At 39.6% G+C, this 17,859-nt stretch overlaps 1 protein-coding gene across 1 annotated transcript in view; it reads left to right on the forward strand.

Moving 5' to 3' along the window:
• plxnb2b (plexin b2b) overlaps positions 1-17,859 on the forward strand; it is a 183,112-nt gene that overhangs the window by 31,305 nt on the left and 133,948 nt on the right. The window contains 1 exon segment of the mRNA XM_038280425.1: positions 2,255-2,441. The gene's annotated coding sequence lies outside the window, so the exon portion shown is untranslated.

The following is a 17,859-nucleotide window of genomic DNA, read 5'->3' on the forward strand; positions in this document are numbered from 1 at the left end:
TCCTCGTTCGCTCTCTTTCCACACACCCACCTCATCTGCTCATACATCTCCCCCTCATAATCTCCCGCTATGTTTTTGAACTTTTCCCTCCAGTTATTGCTCTGAATTGGGCCATTGATCTTTTATCTTTGACTTGTTTTAAATAAAGGTCTGATATCTCCTCCACCCGAGCATACAGACCTTCTGACAGTAGCCATTGTTATTCTGACAGCACACCCTTTAGGTCGAGCCTTGTGATCTGAGGGAGCACATATATGAAACTCTCCCAATCCCACAGCTCCTGTTAGGTTGCTATAGGTTTTCCAGAGGTACTATGTGGATTTATGCTTTTGTAAAGCAGAAAACAATTTCTGTGCTGTACTGTGGCTGAGCCTTGCCTGTCCTAAATAACCACAAACTGCTCCACCTTCTCTGAAACGAGACAAGATAGTTTGGCTTTTTAAAGGGTGTAGTGCAGATTTGTATACGTTTCTACAGCTCATCCATCTGAGTAAATTTGTTCTTGTTAAAATAAGGTGTATATCGTTCTTGTCATTGACATTTTGACATTGCTTCTTTGCTTTTATTCCACATCCGCCAGTTCTGCTTTGCATAGCTGCCACTGTCACATCCCTGATCATGTACCACATGACCATTAGAAAATGATCAACATGAGACTATATCGATTTAAGTGCTGAGATATCACACATCCCTACTTATTCTTTAGTTTCAAATGTTTTGGGTGTGGAGAAATTATACAAGTTCAGTCATTTGCAAAAGATTAATGAGTCGAAATTGTAGACCATATTTTTTAGAAAATCTATGTGGGATTGAATTTGCATATAAAAGCTCTAATACATATATGCACACTGAACACTATTTGAATAAGTATCCCCTCTAGTATCCTCCCAATATTTAGTATAGAAATTACTCACTTTTTTATCTTTATCCCATGACAGACACAAATCTGCCTGCATATGTGACCACTCTTTTAATCAGAATTGATTAAGCACATTTGTGTGGTTTGTGTCTTGGGAGTAAGCTTTTAGCTTAGTTTATCCATTTTTAGTGCAGTTGAGTTTTGGGACATTCTTGAAGCTTAAAGTTAGATCCCCCCATTCTAGCCTGAAACCACTTTTGATGATTGGATTTTTGCACATTTGAACTTGGGATTAGGAAGGACTAGGAGACTCCTCAACTAAAACTTCCCACATACTCTCATGAATGAGTCCAATGCCTTAAAGAAAAAGGTTTAATGGCCATACAAGGGAAACAAAGGTGAGATAGCAATCATGTTGGGTTGTTCATCATAAGATCTTAATAGTTACTCTGTCGTTTACTTTCACTGGTACTAATAAATTGCTCAAAAGTGGATAAGTAGTGGTCATTTGGAAACACCTGAAATCGACAAACAGATGATCGAAGATGACCGAGATTATGTTCAGATACAGCTGTACATGAGATTCTATGGTCTGTGCTTAAAAGCTGATTCAGGGAACCAACACAATGAGCTTTACCTTTGTCTCATAAGAATCTCAGCCAAATGGATTTCCCAAAAATCATTCACCCAGTTCGGTTTTTAAATGTTTAATTTTTTTTTTTATCATAGCAGCGTGAGAAAATAAATCATAGACATCTTGAAAAGTCCAATCTAAATCACGTTCATGCTGATGAGTTAAACTAAACTTCTGATTCAGAGTAGGTCGGCGTTTGATCTGCATTTTTTTTAAGTCGTTTCTGAAGAATTTGCGATCAAAAGAGCATAAATGAATATTTTTTTTTCCCTTCCATCCTCTGAGGACTTGTAGTAATACATCCTCCTCTCTTCCCTCTTGTTTCTGTCTCCTCCTATCTTTCCTCTCTCTTCTCTCCCTGTAGCTCTAATCTTCCCTCTGATCTGCTGTTGTCTCTGTCTCAAAGAGCAGAATCTCAGCTTGATAATTGCATGTCTGCCGGCCACCACACCTGTTGCTGTCACTGCAGCTGTGTTGGGGGAGCTGTGGAGGCGTTGCCCTCTGGCCTCTGCAGCTCTAACTCTCTCACCTCCACCACCTTTGCTACAGGTCTAAACCCTCAGGGATTTGGGGTTGAATTGGGCACTGCATACATGTGGAGTTGAGTGCTTTCCCACACTTGATTGTGTTTATCTATAACCTTCAGTTCCTAACTAAGCATATGTGTCTGTGTAAAGGTGTGCATGCGTTTTCTCAAACCTTCAACAGTACTGACAGTCTCCTCTCTCACCTTCTAATCTTCCCCTCTTTCTTCCCTCCAGAGCCCGAGCCCTTAATGAAGCTGGGGGTCAGCGGCGCTGTGTGGCTAATTGGCCAAGTTCGCCTGGGGCTACGGCTACCTGTGATTGAAGTGTCCAGTGAGCACCCACTGTGCAGCCGCTGCTGCACCCTTCTCTGTTCCACTCCAGCAGCCAAGACGCTCGCCGCTCTCCTGTCGGCCTCCCTCTAGTGAGTAGCACCCAAGGTCATTTTATTTTCACTTATCCTCTCATTTACTTGGTCTACTTTCCTCAATTTTTGTGCTTTTATTGAGTAGAGAAGAATCCTCTGGGTCCAGCTATTTTCTGGATCACAAGCTCTGCCCATCAGACTTTATTTTGGAATATTTGTCAAATCTTTCTCAATTTGTATTCTTTTTCTTTGAAGCTGTGTTTTTGCTGCTAGACTTGTTAGACTCCCACCTGTAGCCCCCCTATTTTCTCACTTTCTCTCATTCGCACTATCTCTCCTCACTAAACACAGTTGGATTTGAGTAATTTTTTATGGTCACCCATTGGGCACTAGCCAAGGTGGGAGGAACAAAAGCAGTTCAGCTCCTGATGGGTGAATCGCTCCCAAGCCAGGCCCCATTGTATCAAACTGCTATGAGTAAACAGCAGGATGGTGAGCTAATGGTGTGGAGGTGGTATAATTACAGAACTCCTATGCAGTAAGAACATGTACGGTATTTAAAATGGGTGTTTTCCAGGTCTGGACAAGGATCAAGAAGGAAAAGTGGATAGAAAAAATATTGTACTTCTAGATTTTATTTTCAATCCTCCCTACTAAAAATTTATCAAAGAAAAAACTGTGCATCATTGCTGTACAGCTTGGTGATTGTGTTTAACTATTTAACCTTTAGCTTTGGTTGGTCTATCTGTCCAAAAATATTTTCCAAAATTGTTGAAAAATTATGGTATTTTGCCTTGAAATGTGCAGAAACCAAGTAATTGCCTAATTTTTTACTTAGCAGTTTTAATTTTACTTGTATTTTTTATCAGTTTTCACACACCTCTGTGGGAAACAAAAGGATTCAAAAAAGGGGTCACTGAGGAAGTAGTTCTTATACCCAGCAGATAGTTGCCTACCTCACCTGGGAGATTTACTAGCAGTGCCAAACTATGAAATACTATGACTTTTTTTGTATGTTTCTTTCACTTATAGCTGTGGAACAATGCTGGGCAATAATTGGTCAGCACTCTCTCAGAAAACAATGGCCCAATTATAAGGCAAACCTTGTAAAAGTTGGGGGATGTTATAAAAGTTCTCAGTCCATGCTGGTAAAACTTTATTTGCATGCTATTAAGATCTCTAGTTGTTTATTAAGGAATATGAGTAATTAAATCTGCTCTGATGCTCATTAACTGAAGATCCTCAGTAATTAACTGCTGCTAGATTGGTTTTATAGAGAGCGCTGTTAAAACTTTTTCTTTTACGGGTTTAATTGAAGGGGAGAAACACTACACTGCTCACCTAGTCAAAGAGACAAATTAAGGTGAAGAACATCACAACAGAATTATGAATGATGTATTAATGCTTGCCAGATATTTATAACTTTTTTTCGGAAGCTGTTTCTGTGGTGTTCCTGAAGTCCCTAAGCCATCAAACGTTTGAGGAGTCCCTGATTTCTCTGGATGCCTCTTACTCATCTCTGCCTTGCTTGACAGATTACGGCTTTTCCCCCCCCATGCATCTTTCTCATTATCAGCTGTTTGGTTTGGTCATTACCGTTGTGCTCCACTTTCCATCAAATTTCCTGCAGTCCTCTGTGCCCACCAGCCAGCCCTCTGCTGTTACAGATAAATAAAATGTTGATAATTTCAAATCTTAGCTACCCCAGGTAGCAGAGCACAGGCATCTCTCCATCCCAGTTCTATTAAGTGAGCACAGCCAGAATGAAATATTTAAACTACACGTGTGACCCAAAATACATGCCATTAAACATTAATACTCCTTATTTATGGAGCTTTCGCTGTTTATCCCTTTTGTTGTTTACACTCTTCATCTCATGTCCCAGAAGATGGTGTAAATGTCATGGTAATGACATGCTTTTTGCTATCCATGAGGCTTAGGAAGTGTCAATCATTCTTCCCAGGAGGCTTTGCATTTGGCCCTACCCCAGAGCAAAGAGCTACATGGGGAATGAACAAATTAGCATGTGAAAAATCAAAAGAATATTTTTTTTCTAGTGAGAGGGTGGAACCCTCTGTATTTTACATGCCTGTGCAACAGAGTGTTGCAAATTCTAGAAATCAGGATTTAAGATTTTAAGTTGTTTTTTTTTCTTCATGCTGTATTTTAAATGGTAATCAGGCCTGGGGATGGATTAATATAGTTTTAAAAAACTTCCAATTTGTGTCTGACTTGCTGATCATCAGTTTTTGTTCATCTGTTACATGTTTATTACCGACTTTAGCCGATTCCGCTTTCTCTTTCAAAATTGGAGTAATAGAAATTGTATTTATCCTTCCTCATTTATTTTACAAGCAGATGTGTCTGTGTGTTTGAGAGTGCAGTCACTGGAACACAGGGTTTAACTGTATTAACACAAGTGCTTAATGATTATGCAGTTGACTTTTTAAACTGTGGTTTGCAAGAAGCCCTGTTAGTGTGGCAGGCATTGCTAAAGCAGCAGTCTGTGTTTATTCCTTTGAGAAAGTGGAGCCTCGTCTAAACACAGTGTATCACAAAAGGCTGCCGGCTTGTTTTCTACCAGACAAAGGTTTAAAGTTTGAATGGATCAGACAAAAGCACCTCTATTTTATACTCCTTTTCTATGTGCTGAACATACCGCAGACATGTCCCAGCATGTCCTGCAAAACGGTTTCCCTTTATGTAGCTTTTCTCTCCTCCTTTGCTTTTATTTTAATGAAATGTTTGATTGAAAAAAAAACAAAAAAAAAACACAATGAAACAACCGCTGCAAAGCGTTGAGTCTTTAGTCAGTAATAGCAGCCACACCAAAAAGTGTTTTGTGGTGTCTTCACTGATCGGTAGAAGATAAGATTTTTAATTTTCCGGTCAACGGTTAGAGCAGGTCAAGCTGAAAATAGGCTGGTTCTGGTTAGCAACTGATTTCTCTGTGCATCTCCTTTTAAAATTATTCTTTATATCATTAAACTTTGGAAAACCTCCACATATCTTTAGAGTTTTAATGATGAAAAAAATCCTTATTTCAAATTATTAAAAGTTAACCTTTCTCTTCTTTTACACATGGGGATATTCATACATACATTTGATATGCTAAATGACTGGAATTCATTGTTTGTTTTCCTCCAAAGGATATTATTCCCATGGTATCAGTGACTTTCATACTTAGGATTTAGCTCATAGGAGGAAAACCAAAACTGTTTATTTTTATCTCCAATGATAATTGAATAAGCTAAATCTCCAACAAGTTTTTGAATGCTACAGCTTATATAGATACCTAATAAATGTTAAGAGTTGGTTAGAAATTCCAATATGTCCTCCAGACATGTGCTACATCTTAGGCTTTGTAGCCTTGGGCTAAAACTGAAACGGGACCACCTTCACTCAGTCTCGCTTAGTCTTGCTCATCAGACTCTGCAAATGTCATGTCCTTGTGGTACCAAAATAATATAAACCACCTTGTTCCTGACTCATCACAGGCCCCTGGCCCTCCTCCTGCAAGCTCCTCCACCTCCAACATGGTTCTGCAGCGTTCCAGTTTTCCATTGCCTCCTGCGAATATCCAAGCTGTCGAGTCAGACCGGGCTGAGCGTTTCCTTGCCAGGGCACAGTTGGAGCAGATCCGGCCTCCAGGCCACATATACTGCTCCACTCCAGGCCGTGCAAACAAGGCCTGCCCTGTGCAGCTGTCATCTACACGCTAAGAGCTTTGGGTTTTTACAGCGCATTCCTTTCAGAATTACTTTTTCAGTTTTTGCAAGCGGTTATCTGTTTGGGATGAGATAGCTCTGCATGCTTTACAGCTTTCTGAGCGTGAGTTTCCGTTTCAGCTTATTCTATGAATCACTGAATCTGCAGTGAATCATGGAGATCAACTCTTTGTTTATCACCAAGGTGTGCTATTGGAGATGTCTGTATAGCTGATGCAGATGCCTTTTTTGTTTGCTCTGCCTATTTGGTATCTTTTACAAAGAGATGTTTTTTTTTTTTGCAGGTGTAATAGCTGCGGTCTTTCAGTGGATTGTAAGAGCTATAAAATACTTTGAGTTAATCACCACATCTGCAGCTTTTGTTAGGCTTGGAACTGTGGCCCAGAGGAATTATAGGAACATGGCTTGAGCAGCGAAGGGAGAGTGACTGGATTGCTTGTTGAAAGACTGATTCCAGACGAGCCTCTCAAACAGTTTGATGTCAAATCCACAGACATACAAATCTCCACGATGATCTGCCAAGTTTCCACAGAAATCACTGGAGCAGGAATAGCTGAATTTCACACCCCCGCCCTCAGCCCTCCTTTTTCTTCCCTCCTGTCAGCCATCACTGGACACAGCTTGGAAGGAGTGGGTGATGGGGAACATCTGTGAAAATCAGTCTGGTTGAATAAACTTAACCGATAAAGCTGGTGCCTTATTTTTTTTATAATATATTTTAGGATACCTTTAAAATAGATGCAGTTTAGTTTAAGTGTTTGTGCACAGCACATGCTGTTGAAAGACTGAAATTTGTACTGCTACTGTTGAAGACAATGCACTTCCTACGTAGTTGGATAACTTCCTGTTCCTGATAAAAACAAAGTCATAGCACTTCCATATTGGCTTGATTCCCAACTTTTTGCATATGGAGTGCACCATGAGTCCTGTTTTTCACAGGGTTACTAGTTAAACAACTTTTGAGAGAATGATTCGGGTCTCTGAAGGTTCCTCTGCAGCTGCCATAGATGTGAGTAGTAGGAGTAACTGAAGTCTCTTTTTATTTGGTTGCTCTGTGGAATATAAATAATGAAATGGAGCTCGTAATTGGTGGTTCTCTGTAATTAGGACCAAGCTGTCAGCTAGTGAAGTTGCCTCAGTCTGATAGCACAGCAGCAAGGGCAGTAATTACTATTATCTATGGGGGTTTGTTGACACAACAATAATCCTCTCCTCAACCAGGATGGTAGGGCTTATATTTACTGTTGCCATTATGTAAAGGTTCAGGGAGAAAATTGTGATAAAGACAAATCTTTTAATATTTGCTTTAAGAATCTGTCAAGTGAGCAACATCAACTCATTGCTGCAAATAAAGCAGAAGACCATGTACTTTAATTTTCTGCTCAATGATTGAGAAGAGCTTGTTCATATTTTCATTAGTGAAAAAGGCTCCCCCCCCCCCGTGTGACCTCCAGCCATAAACTGCATTATCAACCATTTCAGCAGGTTTTCTAATGCCCATGTAATTCTATCATTTCATCCGTGTATACTGCCGGGGTTATCCTCGGTTTGGAGCATATCTGTCCGCCTGTCTCCGCTCCTCAGTGTGAGAGATTAGATTCCCCAACCTTCCCGCCTGCCTCTGTCTACACACACACACACCCCTCATAGTGTAAATGACATAGATATAGCTGTACAGGATAATGGAGCCACATTCCCTGGGTAGGGCAGTATTCCTTGTTGTGGATAATAACTTCCCTTCTCTAAATTGTGATTCTGTTTTACCTAGGACAGATAATTTTCAATCACAGTTTTTGTAAAGCACTGACTTGCAAAATGTATTTTAGATGTTCCAGGTTTCTTTCTTACATTTTTTTTTTCCTGCATAGTTGGATATTTTAATGACCAACACCGAAATGTTTTGGATCAAGTTAAAGTATTTATTTCAGGTACTATTGTTTAGCTAGCATTCAGAATATCTATTAATAGTTGATTATCATAATTTCTATAATCAAAAATACTACCATCAGTTAGTTTCCCCTAGTTTTTGCTGTTATTTACTCTCAACTCGTATAGGCAGTTGAATATGCATATAAAGATGTCACTGTGTCAAAACAAAGATAAGTTGTAAGAGTTGATTGTAAAATGCATTTTCTGTATAATTTTTAGAACATTATGTTTACATATGGCAATATGTATGCAGATAAAATAGTAATAGTAGCTGTTTTCTCTTCCTATATTCTCAGTAGAATTATTGATCCTTTACTTTTACCTCCAAAAGACTGAAAACGTTTCTTTATCCAGCATGTTCCATAACTGGAATAGTCAATCTCCCCAACTTATAAAACCAATGCTGCTCTGCTGGTGGATATTTAGCTTCCTAGTATCTGGTGAGGTCTCACTCTTTCCTAGCAGTTTGACTGTATAGCAGATGTAGACCCGACTTCCTTCTAAAAGCTGCTAGCAGCTTCTTTACTTCCTCAAGCTTTGTTTTTTAACAAATCTGTGACAAACAAAATGGCTTACACTAAGTCTTCTTCACACAGTTACGACTTCATAACAGAAAACCTGTGGTGTTTGTGAATCACTGTAAGGCTTATGTAGCGATGCATTTGATGATGAGGCTGTGATAGCTACACAGTCTGCTGTAGGTAATCAATCTTTACTTGAAAAGCAGCTAAAGCAGCGATACATCATGCTTTCATGTTTTCATTTTAGACATACATTTGGTTTTATTTTCACAGAAAGACAATGTTCTTCTTTAGAATCTTTCTTTAAGCATTTGCCAATCTTTGCTAAAAAGAGACGACACCTATTTTAACTCCGGAATTTTCAAAAGGTTCTCCACATTCCAAAGCCAAAAAATTTCCCTGATGAAGAGGTTGAAACTTTGAAAGAATGAGACTGAGAACATTTGATGTGAGACTTTCAGCTTTCTGGTTATGTGCTGAAAGTCTAGGTCTCTCACTTTTATGTCTTTAGTTCATTTAGGTTGCATATCTCACAGTTTGCTTCTGTAATCTTCATTACCTTATTGTGAAAGGTGACCCTTGGTGATAACTTTTTAGCCATGCTCAAGTGGAAAACTGTCAGACTCTGGTCACCAGATGTTATCCCCATATCTAATTGAGGGAAACAAGGAAGTGAATGGTCATATACTCCAAATACTGTTCATTCTTTTCCAGCATTCAACCGAAGTAATGAGTCTCTATGACCTCTCGTTAAAGGGTGCAGCATGTTATTATTGGGTGAATAGAAGGCAAAGACAAAGGTGAGCAAAGGTTGATCATGTCTCTGTTTTAATCTATACAGCGACACAAAACTCACAACCAGCTGTGGCTTTGAATTAAACATGTAGTGACTCTCTGCCTAAGGCATGATGGACATCCAGATATATTGGGAGACAGAGAAAATGCCTTTTTGAGTACGCTATTTATGGTGAAGATATTGTATTCATTTTATTATAACTAAACATCTATTATTGTTTGAGTGAACAGTATGGGGAGTATGAGGGCAGCAAAGTGCAGCTCAAAGTAATAAGAACAGTGCATCTACTCTAAATGAACCATGGAAAAGAGCAGCTTCCTGTAGATATTAGTTTCCTTGGAAGGGGTGCTCAGGTCTGGTGATATGCTTTGTGAGGAGTAATAAAGAAATATATCTGTTTTTATTGTGCCTTGGCGACACAGTTATGTTTAGATCTGGAATAAGGAGCCTGAACATGGCGTAAAATGATATTATGGCCCATTAGGTAGGGGCCCGGACTAAGCGTCATAGCAGTAAGCGAGTACTGGGGGTAATGGGGCTGTGGCGTATTGTCTGTGATCTGCTCTTTCACTTCCCCCTGATTGAATCGTCTACATCACCGGCACTCCATCTCCTGGGGAAACGCAGTAGACAGGGTGATTTTGGCTGAGGACATCACTCTGTCAAACATGGGAGATAAGAGAATAGGGTGGGGGAATTGGAACAAGTGCGTCCTGAAATGTTAAGGAAGGGTGACGTATGGGAATTATAGCCTGGTTGGTGTACAAAGCAAGCTGAAGTGTGTAGCTCTTTTGAAAATAAAATAAGATTTCTGTGGCTTACACAGCAAAATGCTAAAGCGAATTGCTTACTGTGGTTTAAAGATGAGAACCTAAATCTTCAAAGCTGTTGTTTGGGCCCCCTCTTGTTTTCAACGCAGAGCTTAAAGCAATTGTTTTTAATATCAGTTCCTATTGACGCTGCATGTTCTAGACGTTCTCCATGATTCTCTACACCTAATTAAAAAATATTTCTACTGAACTTGACATGTTAAATCATAGGATGTGTAACAGGATACTTGGTAAAGCTAGTGGTAGCAGCTTGGTAACCTTTGCTTCCCATCAATCACACTAACCGTTATTTGTGTCTGAATCATCATCTGTCACATATTTGACCATGAAGCAAACTACACTGGATTCCTATGAATCTGTTCATTCATTCAACAGCACTTCCTCTTATTTTCAAATGTCCCTGATCTGCTTTATTAATCCCTTGTCTAACATCCTGCCGCAGTCTTTTTGTATTTTTTATTTTTTTATAGAAATGTTTGTGCTCTGCCTTCCATCAAAATTAGACCCCATCAGTATATATGATTGTAATAAAATCCTCAGATTGGTGGAAGCCTAATAGCCAACCAGCCTGTACCCATTTTGAGTTCATATTAGCAAGAATTATATTGGTTGTTTTAACATTTATTCTTTTATAAAATGTCTCTAAGTGGAGTGCTTTTAACATCTGAACTGCATTAATCCTCTAGTGGTGCATCATTTTTACCATTGAGAAGATGTTTTTTTTTTTTTTATGTTACCAGTCGGAAATGTAGAAGTACCACCTGAGAATAAAACTCCAGCTATGGGAATTTGGGATAGTTGGGGAAAACCTACATTTAAAGACTCCCATGAATAAAAACTATGCGAGAAAGTTTAAAGTATGAATATTTTCATCAGCAACTCTGACTGCTTGTAACTGATTAAAGTAATGCTGCACACTGCATTGGACATTATCTTGAAGTAGCTTTCCTCTATTTGAATGTTTGGATGTTCAACTAGTCCCAAATTCGAGTCACGACCAATTATGGGCAGCAGAAAAGTAGTCAAGATTTTGATTTGAAATCAGGCTGTCAATTTTGCCATTTCATTGAAGATGTAGTGGATTTTCAGCTCTTGCAGTTATTTGGAAATTATCCAAGCATAGTTGTAATCAATTGATTGACTTGATCCAGGGAGTTTATACAGCTAGCAGACTCTTATTTTTTTTTAAAGAGTCAGAGTTTTTCTTTTTAATTCCCTTAATGCCCATAAGGTTCTGTGTCCCCTGACTTTTGTATTTCGATCGTACTAACCCCTGCTTTTCATCGCTAACTTTCAGCTGGAGGGAATATCCTTAGTGGGAATAAGAGGGAGGGGTGAAGGTTTTTGTCCTGACAAACCCTTAAACATGCCCTTCCTTTGAGAGTTGCCCCTGCCTGACACAGTGTAGGGGAGGGCCTGCAGTAGGTTAGACATTAATCAGAGCAGCTTCTTTAGAGCTTCCTGCTTAAGGCTCATCCACACTGAGTGTAAACTTTGTGTAAACCCCTATCACTTGTCAGATTACGCCATCTCGATTACATGTTGAAAAGCCAAGGCATTGTGTGGAGGGGCATAGTTTATCTGTTGACCTGAACAGAAAGCAAGCTCAGGAAGTAATGTGAACCAAGCAGCAGAAGAATTTCTGGCATTTTGAATAGGACCAGATGTTAGTGTTTTGTTCTCACTCAGCCACACAAGATAGGCTCTTACAGACTTTAACCAGCATGTCAGACTAAAAGACATGCATGAATTTGTTTTTAGATGAAACTTGCACACCCGCTGCATATACCATGAAAAGGCCTGCAGGGTATTCAGAGTTTCATAAAGAAACAAGATGATGCGATAAGAAATGTGGTAAGCCAGAAATGGCTGCTGCTGGTCTGTTTGTGTGCACAGCACACTGACCAAGCTGCCCTCTGTCCTGACACAGATAACCAGTAGATTACCATTCAGACCCCATCTCTTTCAATGCACTGATGAGAAGCGGAACTTGCATATTTCTTTGCTATTCCACAATTTCGAATGCCAAATCTTCAGACTATTTCTTTGACAGCCTAAAAGAATTAGTCTTGAAAGTTTTACCAGAAGGACATAATTAATTTTCTGAATGCCCAATAAATCTCAGACATTTAAACATCAGTTCTTTGGGCTATGGCAAACCATTCTGAGCCAACATTTTTGGAATTAAAATAACTTAATGAACATGATGAATTATGCCTTGATATTAATTTCTTTTTTGTTTGCCAAGAAAATACCTGTTGTTTGGCAGAGGGACTAACAAAAGCTTACAATATGTTTGTCTTTTAATGCCATTTCACAACAAATGATTCTTTGCAGTGTAAAACGTCAAGCTCTTTCTGACATTACACTGACATTGCATAAGTACTGACCCCAAGGCAGCAGCTGAAAGACTTGGATGATTCTGCCAGGGCCACACAAAGGCTGTTAAAATTTATTCTGTGTCCGAAAGCCTTATTTCTCCTCCTCTTTTGGCCTAGCTGTACCATCAAAGCAAGTGGTGTTCACCGGCAGAGGTTTTGCTAACAGGAATGTGTGACTAAGTGCGTGCGTGCTAGTTGCCTGAACATGCAGGCCCGTATCAGCCATCACCACAGGAAATGACCATCCGCTTGCTTTGAAGTCCCAGCAGAGAGTTTTTCATTATTCCAGCCATCTCCAGAGACTTAGGACAACATATTCTTCCTCCTCCTCCTCAACCCACAGATTCGCTGTGCTCTCAGCCTCCCCTGTTTCATGCTCTGAGTGTTGCCACCAAATGTCTGTTATAATGCAGAACAAGCGTCTATTAGCATAGAAAATGGCAGAGCAGGTTGCCGCCGGGCACAAACCCCACCACCAACCTCTCACTTCTACACACCGCACTTTCCTGAAAAGCCTGAGAGGGCATGTATAATTGCATTTTCTTCACCTCTTGCAAGAAACGGGGAATTCTAACATTCCCCAACCTTGGCTCATCCTTTGCTCTTCCTCTTTATTTTGCATTCCCACTTGCTTCACTGCACACCTCCACCCTATTGAAACCTCCACCTCCTCTCCTTAACGCTCCTAGCATGTTGAAATGTGTGGTGTGTGGAGATGAAATTAATTGGATCCAACCGTAAAAATGTTCAGCTTCCCCATGGTGTGCTGCTGTGTGAGGCAGGATTGGCGCACTCATACCAGATCCTTCTGCAAAAGGCTGCTCTGCTGCCACTTTGTGCCAATCTGAAGCCTTGCTTCCTACACACAGTCTTGTATGGAATCAAATGTTTTTGTCTGACACCACTCAATGCACACTCTCCCTTGTTTCTCTTGAGCAGATGCCTTTTAGCAGCGTCTTATAGAATATGTGTACAACTTTGCGAGCAAAGAAGCAGATGTTAATCTGCCAGCAGGGTGGGTGCCAGACAGCATGCCTGGGTTGGGTGTGGTTGAAATCTGGGTCAGGAAATCCCCCGTTGAGATTATTAGATGCAGAAATGGTAATTGTTCAAGCAACATCCGTGTTAATAAAACACTAGCCCTCATACTTTGAATGTGCATCATAAATTGGAGTGAATGTCATGATGACAAAATAGCTCATCTGCTTGTACCAGTAACCTCTAGATTATTGAAATGTAATGCAAGGTTTAAAAAAAAAAAAAAAAAAAAGCCATAGCCTTAGTAAGTGTACAGGAACTTATAAAAACAATTTGTTTTTCCTTGAATATGTTAAAATTGGATAAAACTTAGTCAACCACATCCATAAATTTTTTTTTTACTGTACTAGTTATTTTTATGTAAGCTCAAGGTTACAGAGGAAGTGCTGGAATGTTTTCTTTGTTTATATGCTGTAAACCTCTGAGTAATGTAGTGATGCCCCTCCCCAACCTGTTGCCTTGTTCTGTTTGTATATTGACCTCAGAATTCTACTTCAATTACCTGGTGTGAGCATTTGTATTTGCAGCTGTAACAGTAGGTCACCTGGTAATATTCTAGCATCAGTACTGCTAATATAAGGCAAAAAGAGAAGTCTTGTTTGTTTATTTTTGATGATCATGCTTTTGGTGTAACAGTTGGGACTCTTCGAAGCATTTTGGTTCAACCTTACTCTTTGCAAGTTGATATAGAAATTAACAAAATTGATTTTCAAAGAGGTTTAGAAACAAAATGGTTAGTTTAAGTATAAGCTTGTTAGGGCATCTACTGTTTTTTGTGTGTTTTTAATAAATCTGGTCTGAATTATCAACTCGGGGATCTGCAAACTTTGCAAATTAAGATCAACTCTATTATGTAGGTGGAGGACACACAGAGAAAAAGGTTTACAATATATTGATCCCCGAACCTCTGAAGTCAACACTTAGGTTTGTCCTAGGGATGTCCTTATCCGATAATATATTGGAAATCATATTGCTATCGACTAAAAACAAATATTAGAATCCATCAGCAGTCGTTTCCCATACCAAAAAGCTGATACAGACACTGTGCTTCTGTCTGCTTTGGTTTAAAGTTTATATAACCTAAAGCTAATAATACATGGGTCAGTAGTTCTGATACCTATTGATGATGATTATTGATATGTTTAAGGAATATTTTTCAAGCTATTTCTAACATCCAGCAGTACAAGATGAGTAATACATGTACGTATGATTTGTGTGTTCTGTCGGTTATCAGGTTAATATTGGTATTGGTCAATGCCAAAAGGTGCAATATTGTTATCTCTGGTTTGCCCTCTGTCTGACCCACAAACTAAGACACTGTGTCTTGTTTAAGGTTGCGGTGGGTTTAAGCTTTCTTCTGTGTAGCTTCTAAATGCCAAATACTAGCCATTTATTCTTGATTTGATACATTTGGCTTATAGAGTTACTGTTGATAGTAAAATATAGGCTTTTTGGAGGGAAAATAGTAGCTAATTAAGGCTGTTTTAAACAAGCAGACTGTTCTGTCAGCATAGTTTACTTAGGCCATACTACTGCACAACATAATTAGCAGTAGGAAAAAGGTTTTGAGGGCTAAATGCTTTACACAGAAAAACAATCCTCAAATATTGAAATTCATCTTGGCATAGCAAACAAAATAAAATGGTTATGAATAATCTTATGTAAAATGTTTTCAATTTGGAAAAATTGAAATAAATCCAATTCTCTCTCCTTCTCCTCAAGCCAAATCTAAAAACTATATAAAGACTAGAATAGATTATAGGTTTACTGTCCTGATTTAGTGCTTTGAGCCCTCTAAAGTCTGCAGGTGCTTGTTACAAATTCTGTCTTTCCACAGGTTGCTGTTTGTTTTCCCTGCCCGCCTGATCAGTGCTGTGCTGCTGTTGTTTTTTTTGACTTCTGTGTTTGGCCTTCTCCCTCGTCCTCTTGGCTGGCTTTGTCTGATTTATGACAGTCTGGAGTTAATGGTACAGAACCTGGATTTGTGTCCGTGGTGTTGTGACTGGGCTGCTGTCGGCTCATTGGCCCCCTTTGCTCTGCTCTGTCCTTCTCGGTCTCATTTCTTTTTTCTTTCTTGCTCCCTCTAGATGTTAAGAGCAGCAGAGGGAGATAGCTGATGAGTGACTGTGTAGTTGATCAGCATCCCCATTCACCACCCCATCCATCTTCATTCCCTCCATTTCTTTACGCCAGATGAACCAGGCTGAAGGCTGGCGGGGGAGCTGACTCACCTTCAGACAAGGCCACCAGACCTCACCTCACCTTTCAGCCCATTTCATCTCTCACACTCCCCCAGCCCTTCCTCTCACACAACAACACAGACTTCACTCTGTCCCTTCTTGTAGGGGTACAAGGCAGTGGCCAGCCTGTGAGGCCAGCAGGAGGCCTTGTATGTGGAACTGTGTTAATTAGCACAGCAGTCTGAAGACAAAAGCCACGTTATCTACCGCCACCCCCCCTTCTTCATACCTCCCCTATCCCCACTTCTTCTCTCGCTTTCTCCGGGCGTCTCTCGAGGTTGCTTCCATCATGCCGCGTGCACCGCCAGGTTTGTGAAGGATGTCGCTGCCAGCTGTCTTTTCATGGCTGAGTGCCAACTTCTCTGCGTGTCTACAGTTTGCTGCCATTTCTTTGTTTATTCCCATCTCTCTTACCGTTTTTCCTCACTACCTTTCATTTTATATCTATTAATGAACTCGTTATCTTGAGGCCATATTTTGTTTTCCAACCTCACCTTGGAGAGGGTTTATGTGTAACATTCATGACACACTGGTGCAGTTCTAGAAATGTTGGGTTGGCTTAGGTTGGCAGACTGTCTGTGTCCCCTGAGCCACACCAGCTCTGCTATCTGTGTTGAGTTTGTTAATAGAAAATTGCGCTCAATATCTTTGACACCCTATTATTTTCTCTACAGAGTCAAAGGTCAAAAGAGGACAAGCAGACACAATGGACTTTTAAGTCACCCGCTAGTTTTGCAGGTTTACATGTATAGATCCTGATGCAGATCATAAGATAACATTACAAAAAAGAGTAAAGGAGTTCAAGTTGTGTGGACAGAAATGCCTTGTTGATGTTGACGGGACTAGGTAGGAGTTATTTTAGATAATGGACCACCAGAGTATCTCAAGTAAGTATGCATTTAAAAATAAACCGAAGCACTAGAGTCTTAAAGAGTTTACCTTAAAGCAGTTCTATGTGACTGTGACAGTAATGTTTGGTGTAGAAACTTGTCCTCCTTTAAATCAACTCTTGATGTAGATCTTTGTAGCTATTAAAGCTCAGGGACTGTGATTGGAAAATGAACGTTGCAGAAAATTTCGGTTAATCACAATCTATATAATCATTGCTTTATTTGTGTGAAATATTAAGGGTGTGTCCTAACAACTAACATATATAAAATAATATCTTGACACATAACAGGAAGTATGTGGAATACAGAACCAGAAAACCACACTGGGCACCACTTTTTTCTGAACTGATACCAAAATTTAAGGAAAATTAGACTAAAAGTCCCACAAGCCCATGAAAATTGAACATTAAAAGGTTTGAATAGCATTGTTTGGTTAAGAACTTAATCTCAGCTCGGATTACTAGTGTAATAATAAAGCGCAGTTTGATTTTGTTTTCTTTTGCCACTTTTGGACCCTCAGTCAATATTTAAATACCACAGCCTACCTCATTACTGTTGCTATTTCTATCACCTTATAACCATGGTGCACTAATCTTCTGGTAACTGTTTCCAACATGGTAATGTACTACACTATTTAAAGTTGGTTTCTTAAATATTATGAAGAGTTCACTGTACTCCAATTGCCTCCACAGACACTGGACTTTGGTTTAATGGTGCAGCTTTGTGATCATTTGGTATCTGAATTTGTGCAGCTGGCAAACCTGCAGCAAAGTTGTATAGCTACCATGTAAATCTAAATTTTTAAAGGACTGTTTTAGCTATTTTTTGTTGCATTTATGACACACATAAGGCAGTTCTGATGGTAAGAATAGACCCAACCCAGTACCACTAAGGTGTACCTAATAATCTGCCAGTTAAGTTAGTATATCTGATCAGACCAGTGAAATTTCTAATCAGCTGTCATCTTCTGCATGACCTTCCTCCATTCCCAACAGGCTGTGAAGGTCATCTTCTAGCTGGAAACACTTCTGCCACTGTGTCTTCATCCCTGATTGAATTCTTTGCTCTGTGGGTGAATTTGATAAAATTCTACTCCTTAGTTTTAAATGGGAGCAGAGAGTT

Source organism: Cyprinodon tularosa, unplaced genomic scaffold (genome assembly GCF_016077235.1).
Source record: "Cyprinodon tularosa strain WSP-4 unplaced genomic scaffold, ASM1607723v1 ctg16, whole genome shotgun sequence".
Lineage (NCBI taxonomy): Eukaryota > Metazoa > Chordata > Actinopteri > Cyprinodontiformes > Cyprinodontidae > Cyprinodon > Cyprinodon tularosa.